Below are 11,828 nucleotides of genomic sequence, written 5' to 3' on the forward strand. Positions count from 1 at the left end.
CTGCAGCAGGCCCCAATTCCTGGAGAAAATCCTGGTGGCCCCCAAAGCTGTGCCCTCATCCTCCCTCCACGTGCGGAGGGTGGGCAGCTTCTCTTCAGCATGTGCGCAGCATAGGTTGTCAGCTTACCCCTCTGGCTGCCAGCTGGAGCACATGACAGCTGACATTGCAGGGAGCCACCCTCCAGGTTATTTTCACTAGAACAGCCTGATGTAACTGCTGTGCAATACAAGCCAAAATCGTACTGAGAAACAGTATATTTGGAATATCACTTGGAAGACAGGTTAGCTATCCCTTCTTTTTGATTTTCTAAAAATCCCTCCCTCCAGCAATCCAGACAAACACTGAGCTCTGTACCTGGACCAAATGCTTTTGAGCTCCCTGTAACTATTTTCACCAAATCACCCAGAAGTTTATATTGAGGGACATTACAAACAAGAAACCTGTTGAAACTTCTCACTGTGTTTAAAGATGCTGCTAATTGCGTTGCACTTGCTAATTACATAGCACATCCTCACCTGGAGATCCCACAAGAAATTTTCTCAGAGTCAGAAATGAATGTACTTCCTCCAAGCAACTAATTAAAATTAATTTGTTTCAATTTTATGGACACTTTGAAGCGCATACCTATTTTCTTCTTTGAATGGACTGCTAGAAAGCTGAGAGTCAAATTTGAAGTTTACCTTTAGCAAATCATCTTCTACCATTTATGGGTTTTAATATTTTTATTTATAAATTTTATGTAATAATTTTACCTTCTAGCTTCTTCCTATCCCTTCTACTCTCGTTTTCATTTTTCCTGCTTTCCTCTTCTATTTAATTCAAATTGATTTTTACCTCATTTTTATCTATTTATGTAAGATACCTTAAAACCTTTGGAACAGGGAAATGAATAAATAAATAAAGACTGGAATATCTGGTACTTTAATTATTTATCAGAGGCAAATAAAAGTGTTCTCTTTTCCTGATATACTAGGAAATAGAATAGAATTATAGAATTGGAACAATTCTATGGAATATAGTTTTTTAAAAATCCACTAGTTAATACTCTGAGTGCCATTTCATGAAAGATTGGAAGTGGAGCCCCAAGGTCAGGGCCACAGGCAACAGACAATGATTTAGGAAGCCAGGTCTAAAGGAGGACGCCAAGTGTGACCTCAGAGCTGCAAATATAGGTGATAATTCCCATCTGTAATGGGTTGAATGGTGACCCTAAAACACATGTCCAAGCAGAACCTCAGAATGCAATTTTATTTGGAGTAAGGGTCTTTTAAAGTATAAGTAAGGTAAGGATCTAGAGATGAGATCATCTTGAATTAAGGTGGAAAATCCAATGACAAGTGTCCTTATAAGAGTCAGAGAAGGAGACACAGACACACAGAGAAAAGCCATATGAAGACTGATGCAGATACTAGAGGGCAGCTGCAAGCCAAGGAGTGCCAAGCATTGTCAGCAACCACAGGAAGCCAGGAGAGAGGCATGGAGCAGATTCTCCCTCGGAGCCTCCACAAGGAATCAAACCCACAGGTTCCTCGATTTCAGACTCTGGTCTCCAGAACACATTTCTGTTGTTTTAAGCCACCCAGTTTGTGATCATTTGTTCCAGCAGCCCTGGGAAACTAATGCACCATCTTAGCTCTCCAGATTCAAATTCACACCAATCCATGTTTTAGGTTTCAGAACCTTTCTTTATGAATTTGACTCTTGATTAAAGTGACTTTTTGAAAGTGAAGCTTCTTCACTTTGAAAACATATTTCAAACACAAATCAGTAATTATTAAGCTGAAGATATTTATACTGTGGCCTAAATGTTTTGACTTTCCAGAAGTTTGTACACTTAAATACTATTCTCCATCACATTTTTATATTATGCATTTTAATAAACAATGGTATGATTTTCAATAGAATGAAAAACTACAGCTCTATGTGCATGATTTCTATTTCTTTTTTAATTTTAACATTTTTTTTGAATTTTATTTTATTTACTTTTTTATACACCAGGTTCTTATTAGTTTTCCATTTTATACACATCAGTGTATACATGTCAATCCCAATCGCCCAATTCAGCACACCACCACCCCTCCCCCAATACCATTTTCCCCCCTTGGTGTCCATACATTTGTTCTCTACATCTGTGTCCCAATTTCTGCCCTGCAAACCGGTTCCTCTGTGCCATTTTTCTAGGTTCCACATATATGCGTTAATATACGATATTTGTTTTTCTCTTTCTGACTTACTTCATTCTGTATGACAGTCTCTAGATACATCCACGTCTCTACAGATGATCCAATTTCATTCCTTTTTATGGCTGAGTAATATTCCATTGTATATATGTACCACATCTTCTTATCCAGTCATCAGTCAATGGACATTTAGGATGCTTCCATGACCTGTCTATTGTAAATAGTGCTGCAAGGAACATTGGGATGTATGTGTCTTTTGGAATTATGGTTTTCTCTGGGTATCTTCCCAGTAGTGGGATTGCTGGGTTGTATGGTAGTTCTATTTCTAGTTATTTAAGGAACCTCCATACTGCTATCCATAGTGGTTGTATCAATTACATTCCCACCAACAGTGCAAGAGGGTTCCCTTTTTTCACCCTCTCCAGCATTTGTTGTTTGTAGATTTTCTGATGATGCCCATTCTAAGTGAGGTGATACCTCATTGTAGTTTTGATTTGCATTTCTCTAATAATTAATGATGTTGAGCAGCTTTTCATGTGCTTCTGGGCCATCTATATGTCTTCTTCGGAGGAATGCCTATTTAGGTCTTCTGCCCATTTTTGGATTGGGTTGTTTGTTTTTTAATGTTGAGCTGCATGAGCTGTTTATATACTTTGGAGATTAATCCTTTGTCCGTTGATTCGTTGGCAAATATTTTCTCTCATTCTGAAGGTTGTCTTTTCGTCTGGTTTATGGTTTCCTTTGCTTTGCAAAGGCTTTAAAGTTTCATTTGGTCCCATTTGTTTATTTTTGCTTTTATTTCCATTACTCTAGGAGGTGGATCAAAAAAGATCTTGCTGTGATTTATGTCAAAGAGTGTTCTTCCTATGTTTTCCTCTAAGATTTTGACAGTGTCCAGTCTTACATTTAGGTCTCTAATCCATTTTTAGTTTATTTTTGTGTATGGTGTTAGGGAGTGTTCTAATTTCATTCCTTTACATGTAGCTGTCCAGTTTTCCCAGCACCACCTATTGAAGAGACTGTCTTTTTTCCATTGTATATCCTTGCATCCTTTGTCATAGACTAGTTGACCATATGTGTGTGGGTATATCTCTGGGCTTTCTATCTTGTTCCATCGATCTATATTTCTGTTTTTGTGCAAGTACCATACTGTCTTGATGACTGTAGCTTTGCAGTAGAGCCTGACGTCAGGGAGTCTGATTCCTCCAGCTCCGCTTTTTTCCCCTCAAGACTGCTTTGGCTATTCAGGGACTTTTGTGTCTCCATACAAATTTTAAGATTTTTGGTTCTAGTTCTGTAAAAAACTGCCATTGGTAATTTGATAGGGATTGCATTGAATCTGTAGATTGCTTTGTGTAGTAGAGTCATTTTCACAATATTGATTCTTCCAATCAAAGAACATGGTATATCTCTCCATCTGTTGGTATCATCTTTAATTTCTTTCATCAGTGTCTTATAGTTTTCTGCATACAGGTCTTTGTCTCCCTATGTAGGTTTATTCCTAGGTATTTTATTCTTTTTGTTGCAATGGTAAATGGGAGTGTTTCCTTAATTTTGCTTTCAGATTTTTCATCATTAGTATATAGGAATGCAAGAGATTTCTGTGCATTAATTTTGTACCCTGTAACTTTACCAAATTCATTGATTAGGTCTAGTAGATTTCTGGTGGCATCTTTAGGATTCTCTATGTATAGTATCATGTCATCTGCAAACAGTGACAGTTTTACTCCTTCTTTTCCAATTTGTATTCATTTTCTTTCCTTTCCTTCTCTGACTGCCATGGCTAGGACTTCCAAAACTATGTTGAATAATAGTGGTGAGAGTGGACATCCTTGTCTTGTTCCTGATCTTAGAGGAAATGCCTTCAGTTTTTTACCACTGAGAATGATGTTTGCTGTGGATTTGTCATATATGACCTTTAGTATGTTGAGGTAGGTTCCCTCTATGCCCACTTTCTGGAGAGTTTTTGTCATAAATGGGTGTTGAATTTTGTCAAAAACTTTTTCTGCATCAAGATGATCATATGGTTTTTCTTCTTCAGTTTGTTAATGTGGTGTATCACATTGATTAATTTGCATATATTGAAGAATCCTTGCGTCCCTGGGATAAATCCCACTTGATCAAGGTGTATGATCCTTTTACTATGTTGTTGGATTCTGTTTGCTAGTATTTTGTTGAGGAATTTTGCATCTATATTCTTCAGTGATATTGGTCTGTAATTTTCTTTTTTTGTAGTACCTTTGTCTGGTTTTGGTATCAGGGTGATGGTGTCCTCAGAGGATGAGTTTGGGAGTGTTCCTTCCTCTGCAATTCTTTGGAGGAGCTTGAGAAGGATGGGTCTTAGCTCTTCTCTAAATATTTGATAGATTTCACCTGTGAAGCCATCTGGCCCAGCACTTTTGTTTGTTGCAAGATTTTTAATCACAGTTTCAACTTCATTACTTGTGATTGGTCTGTTCATATTTTCTATTTCTTCCTGGTTCAGTCTTGGAACGTTATACCTTTCTAACAAGTGGTCCATTTCTTCCAGGTTGTCCATTTTATTGGCATAGAGTTGCTTGTAGTAGTCTCTTAGGTTGCTTTGTATTTCTGCGGTGTCTGTTGTAACTTCTCCTTTTTCATTTCTAATTTTATTGATTTGAGTCCTCTCCCTCTTTTTCTTGATGAGTATGGCTAATGGGTTATCAATTTTGTTTATCTTCTCAAAGAACCAGCTTTTAGTTTTACTGATCTTTGCTATTGTTTTATTCATTTCTATTTCATTTATTTCTGCTCTGATCTTTATGATTTCTTTCCTTCTGCTAACTGTGGGTTTTGTTTGTTCTTCTTTTTCTAGTTCCTTCAGGTGTAAGGTTAGATTGTTTATTTGAGATTTTTCATGTTTCTTGAGGTAGGCTTGTATAGCTGTAAACTTCCCTCTTAGAACTGCTTTTGCTGCAACCCATAGGTTTTGGATGATTGTGTTTTCATTGTCATTTGTCTTTAGGTATTTTTTGATTTCTTCTTTGATTTCTTCAGTGATCTCTTGGTTATTTAGTAACATATTGTTTAGCCCCCATGTGTTTGTGTTTCTTACTTTTTTTCCCCGTAATTCATTTCGAATCTCATAGCATTGTGGTCAGAAAAGATGCTTGATATGATTTCAGTTTTCTTAAATTTACTGAGATTTGTTTTGTGACCTAAGATGTGATCTATCCTGGAGAATGTTCTGGGCGCACTTGAGAAGAAAGTGTGATCTGCTGCTTTTGGTTGGAATGTCCTATAAATATCAATTGATCTATTGTGTCATTTAAAGCTTGTGTTTCCTTATTAATTTTCTGTTTGGATGATCTGTCCATTGGTGTAAGTGAGGTGTTAAAGTCCCCCACTATTATTGTGTTACTTCGATTTCCTCTTTTATGGCTGTTAACAGTTGCCTTATGTATTGAGGTGCTCCTATGTTGGGTGCATATATATTTATATTTGTTATATCTTCTTCTTGGATTGATCCCTTAATCATTATGTAATGTCCTTCCTTGTCTCTTGTAACATTCTTTATTTTAAAGTCTAATTTATCGATATAAGTATTGCTACTCCAGCTTTCTTTTGATGTCCACTTGCATGGAATATCTTTTTCCATCCCCTCACTTTCAGTCTGTATGTGTCCCTAGGTCTGAATTGTGTCTCTTACAGAGAGCATATAGATGGGTCTTGTTTTTGCATCCATTCAGCAAGCCTGTGTCTTTTGGTTGGAGTGCTTAATCCATTCACATTTAAGGTAATTTTCAATATGTATGTTCCTATGACAATTTTCTTAATTGTTTTGGGTTTGTTTTTGTAGGTCTTTTTCTTCTCTGTGTTTCCCACTTAAAGAAGTTCCTTTAGCATTTGCTGTAGAGCTGGTTTGGTGGTGCTGTATTCTCTTAGCTTTTGTTTGTCTGTAACTTTTTTGATATCTCCATCTAATCTGAATGAGATCCTTGCTGAGTAGAGTAATCTTGGTTGTAGTTTCTTCCCTTTCATCACTTTAAGTATATTGTGCCACTCCCTTCTGGCTTGTACAGTTTCTGCTGAGAAATCAGCTGTTAACCTTATGGGAGTTCCCTTGTATGTTATTTGTCATTTTTCCCTTGCTGCTTTCAATAATTTTTCTTTGTCTTTAATTTTTGCCAATTTGATTACTATGTGTCTCTGTGTGTTTCTCCTTGGGTTTATCCTGTATGGGACTCTCTGCACTTCCTGGACTTGGGTGGCTCTTTCCTTTCCCATGTTAGGGAAGTTTTCGACTATAATCTCTTCAAATACTTTCTCGTGTCCTTTCTGTTCCTCTTCTCCTTCTGGGGACCCTATAATACGAATGTTGTTGTGTTTAATGTTGTCCCAGAGGTCTCTTAGGTTGTCTTCAATTCTTATCATTCTTTTTTCTTTATTCTGTTCTGCATGAGTGAATTCCACCATTCTGTCTTCCAGGTCACTTATCTGTTCTTCTGCCTCAGTTATTCTGCTATTGATTCCTTCTAGTGTAGTTTTCATTTCAGTTATTGTATTGTTCATCTCTGTTTGTTTGTTCTTTAATTCCTCCAGGTCTTTGTAAAACATTTCTTGCATCTTCTCGATCTTTGCCTCCATTCTTTTTCCGATGTCCTGGATCATCTTCACTATCATTATTCTGAATACTTTTTCTGGAAGGTTGCCTATCTCTGTTTCATTTAGTTGTTTTTCTGGGGTTTTATCTTGTTTCTTCATCTGGTATATAGCCCTCTGCCTCTTCATCTTGTCTTTCTGTGAATGTGGTTTTTGTTCCACAGGCTGCAGTATGGTAGTTCTTCTTGCTTCTGCTCTCCCCCCTCTGGTGGATGAGGCTCTCTAAGAGGCTTGTGCAAGTTTCCTGACTGGAGGGACTGGTGGTGGGTACAGCTGGCTGTTGCTCTGGTGGGCAGAGCTCAGTAAAACTTTAATCTACTTGACTGCTGATGGGTGGGGCTGGGTTCCCTCCCTGTTGATTGTTTGCCCTGAGGAAACCCAACACTGGAGCCTACCTGGGCTTTTTGGTGGGGCTAATGGCAGACTCTGGGAGGGTCACCCTAAGGAGTACTTCCCAGAATTTCTGCTGCCAGTGTCCTTTTCCTCACGGTGAGACAGAACCACCCCCTGCCTCTGCAGGAGACCCTCCAACACTAGCAGGTAAGTCTGGTTCGGTCTTCTATGGTGTCACTGCTCCTTCCCCTGGGTCCTGATGTGCACACTACTTTGTGTGTGCCCTCCAAGAGTGGAGCCTCTGTTTCCCCCAGTCCTGTTGAAGTTCTGCAATCAAATCCCGCTAGCCTTCAAAGTCTGATTCTCTAGGAATTCCAACTCCCGTTACCAGACCCCCCAGGTTGGGAAGCCTGACATGGGGCTCAGAACCTTCACTCCAGTGGGTGGACTTCTGTGGTATATCTGTTCTCCAGTTTGTGAGTCCCCCACCCAGAAGTTATGGGATTTGATTTTATTGTGATTGCGTCCCTCCTACCATCTCATTGTGGCTTCTCATTTGGTTTTGGATGTGGGGTATCTTTTTTGGTCAGTTCCAGTGACTTCCTGTCAATGTTTGTTCAACATTTAATTGTGATTCCTGTGTTCTCACAGGAGGGAGTGAGAGCACGTCCTTCTACTCTGCCATCTTGAACCATAACCCGCATGATTTCTGTTATTCAGATTTTGTCAATCAAACATAGAACTCCTCAAAATGTAGTTATCACCTTATATCACAGAAGGTGGATCTTTTTGAGAAACATTTTTAAAATATGCAAGCAAAGATAATAGTAAACAATCACATAACCACCAGGAGACAGGGAGAAAGGGTAAGACAGAATATACTAAGATAAGAAAATTCAGAACAAATACTAATGCAAGACAAAATCTAAATGGATATTAGACGGTGATGAAAGAGGAAGTTCGTATTATTATTCAGGATAAACCTGTTTTCTCTATTAGAGAAAGAGAGAAGTGATTTCATAAAAGTAAAAAAATGAAATGTAAAAGGAAATGTGAGATTTAATTATCTTTTATAAAATAATCTGTTTCTTTTCACTTAGTTCATATTAGCAATGTCCAAGTGAAGAATATCCAAATATTTTAAAATTGGTTTGCAATACCTAATTTCACCAGAGGATGGTAGAAGAGGGTCGACACATATGAAAAAATTGCGAATTTATATTTTTCTCTCAGGAGTTGACTACAAAATTCGGTGATTTGTAGAACTGTCAAAATCATTTTATTCAAAAATAAAATTTTGGAAGATGATACAGCCGGGAATGTAGTTGATTTGCTCCTTAGACTGTTTCTTTGTGGTGGAGAGAAGAGGGTGGGACAAACTCCATCCTGGGGTGTTAAATATGACCTACAAGTTCCTTGTCACATCAAATCAACATAACAAGAAAGTGAGCCTGTGAAAGAACTATGAATTTTTCAGAGAGACAACTAAAACCAAAGTGAGTTGATTTGTAAGAACTTTACAAAAGTTGGAGTGAAGGGGACATTACCTAACCCACAGCCCTCCATTCAAAATCCTTTAAAGGGTTCTGGACTGTTAGTGACGGTCCACAAATAGCTAGCAGGAAAAAGAAGGGTGTTTTTTCTGCTCATGAAAATTCAGTGTACATCCCGCTAGACATCTTGAGCCTTTCCCATCTCATCCACCCAACTTCTACAAATGATTAAGAGATTTAGATCAATGGGAACTTTGGCTGCTAAGCAGGGAATCCTTGGGGCAAGGGCAGGGGGAGAACTGTCCACATTTCAGTTTCAAACAGTGACTGCCTGCTAAGTGCACATTACCAGGCTCTGGGGTTTCAAAAATAAATAAGGTCTGGTCCCTGCCCTTGAGAAGTTAAAAATGTAGGCGTCATGAGCAACTGTCTGCCCCTCGGTCCTTCCCTCTTATAGGTTTTCTCACTAATGGTACCTAGTTGCCATGTAAACAAGGGCTCTGACCCTGAGGAACACTGGACTCAGTGTCAGGCTCATCTCCTGGGGCACTGAGTTCTTATTGTCTCCCTCTACCTGGGTTCCTGATGCTTCTTGTCTCGTCCCTGCTGCCCCAGACTGCCTCCCTGGATTCCAAGCTCCCTGCCGTTGTTCATCTCTGAGGCTCGACCCATCTTCCTAGACAGCCCTACCCCTCCTAAACATTTCTCCATGCCCTGCATTCAACACCCTCTGTTGGCCCCACAATAACCCAGTGCTGACTCTGGACTAGAGCAGCGGTCCCCAATCTTTTTGGCTCCAGGGACCGGTTTCGTGGAAGACAATTTTTCCACAGACTTGGCAGGGGAGATGGTTCAGGCGGTAATGCGAGCGATGGGAAGCAGCAGGTGAAGCTTCGCTCGCTAGCCCACCTCTCACATCCTGCTGTGCGGCCCGGTTCATAACAGGTCTCTGACCGGTACCGGTCCGCAGCCAGGGGTTGGGGACCCCTGGATTAGAGGATGCCTGCAGGTGGGCTCTTTAAATCTGGGTAACCTGCATAAGCAAAGGACATGAAAGTAAATTATCCATGGATATTACAAATATTTATGCCATAACTTCAGGTAATACTGTATTCCACTATTTCTCTGTGTCAATATAGACAAAATCTAAGACCTCAGAGCCTTCGTCTTGCATTCTAATCTCCTAGAAGTAATCCAACATAGAGATTGTGGGCGGAGTTCTGAGTTTCTAATTCCAGAGCTATTTACCTGCTGTGTGATCATGAATAAGTTACTGCACATCTCTGAGCTATGTGTAAAATCAAATTAGGAATAATACATGCATCGTAAATTTGTTGTGAAGAGTAAACAAGATAATATATATTAAAGGTGTTGGGCATAGTTCTTGGCACAGAGTAATACTGTGTTCAATAAATGTTAGAATAACATGACTGAATGTTAAAGCTATTTCTATTCGTTTAAGAAGTCTGAAAGTATTAGCATTAGAATTTTTTATTGTAGTATAGCTGATTCACAAAGTTGTGTTAGTTTCAGGTATACAGCAAAGTGATTCAGCTATATATAGATATATATATATAGATATATATATATATATATATAATCTTTTTCAGATTCTTTTCCATCATAGGTTATTACAAGACATTGAATATAGTTCCCTGTGCTATATATGTGTGTGTGTGTGTGTGTGTGTGTGTGTGTGTGTGTGTGTGTGTGTGTGTATGTTAATCCCAAACTCTTAATTTTTCCCTCCCCCACTTTCCCCTTTGGTAACCATAAGTTTGTTTTCTACATCTAGCATTAGAGTTTTTATTACTTGTACTTTTATTGCTTGTACTTTTTCAATTGAAAAATTTCAATTGGAAAAGATATAAAACTTCCAATTATATAAAGAACTAGTTTTCACAGCTTAGTCAGTCAGTCCCCAATTTTTTTAGGACTGCTTATTCAAGCTTCTCTCTTTTTGATTTTTTCACTTCTGCCACTTGTATTTTCAACTGGATTTTCTTTCACTATAGACAAAGTAAATACATCAGTTTTTAAAAATGTAAGGTAGAAATAGGTATAAAATGAAAATAAACCTTTCCCTTCCACCCCAGACCTCCTACTTTTTTTTTCCCCCAGATATAATCACTATCTTCATCAAATTCTTACAACTTTCAGGCTTCTAAATGCATTTTTCACACAAATGAGACCATACTGTAATAGTTCTCTGCACCTTGCCTTTTCATTTTACACAATAACATATCATACAGATCTACCACGTCATTTTTAATGTGGAGTTGCCCTATGCTTAGATGTACCATGCTTTATTTAAAGAGTTCCTGTACCGATGGGCATTCTCTTGGGATTCTTGTTTATATAAATAACAATGCTTTATACACTTTTTCACGTATTATCTTTTCACACTTTGGCAAGAATATGGATAGGGCAAATTTCTAGAAATGCCACTATTAGGTCAAAGGGGCACTGCATTTTTAATTTGAATAGATATTGCTGCCAAACTTTCCCCCCGTGAAGTGAAAACAGCTTGCACTCCTCTGTCTCAAGGGTGCATGACAATGTCTGCTTTCCTGCAACCTCCACCAGACATTTTATCCAAGTGTCAAACTGCATTCATCTGGTAGGTGAAAAATTCCTATCTCTTTGTTGTTTTAATTTTCATTTTTAAATTATGAGTGAAATTGAGCATTTTCACATGCTTATTAGCCATTTGTATTTTTATGAACTACCTGTCAAGATATTTGCCCATTTTTTTTCTATTTTTTAATGAATTTGTATTTTTTCTACAGTAAAGGAATTAACCACTGTTTTCTGTATATGATACAGCATTACAATTTATACTGGAAATATTTCTGTCAGTAATTAACATTCACATTTATATATCACACACAATTGTTCCATTTATATAACCTAAAAGAGAAAAATAAAATAGAAAATTAAGACTGATTTTATGGTTATACTAAATGTCACTCTAGTATTTTATTATTGTACTTAACAAAATAAAGTGATGTCAGCTGATGAATCACTATTTACTATATTTATCCATTCAAAGAGTGATATTAAGTGATATACTTAATAATATTTCAGTCTTTGTATCACTTTGCAAAAATTTATTGTACAAGGGATCAGACCATATGTGCCTTGCCTGGAGAACTGAGTTTTGGAGTTTATTTCTTTTAATACACCACTTAAAATTAT

The sequence above is a fragment of the Phocoena sinus genome, chromosome 17, assembly GCF_008692025.1.
Source record: "Phocoena sinus isolate mPhoSin1 chromosome 17, mPhoSin1.pri, whole genome shotgun sequence".
NCBI lineage: Eukaryota > Metazoa > Chordata > Mammalia > Artiodactyla > Phocoenidae > Phocoena > Phocoena sinus.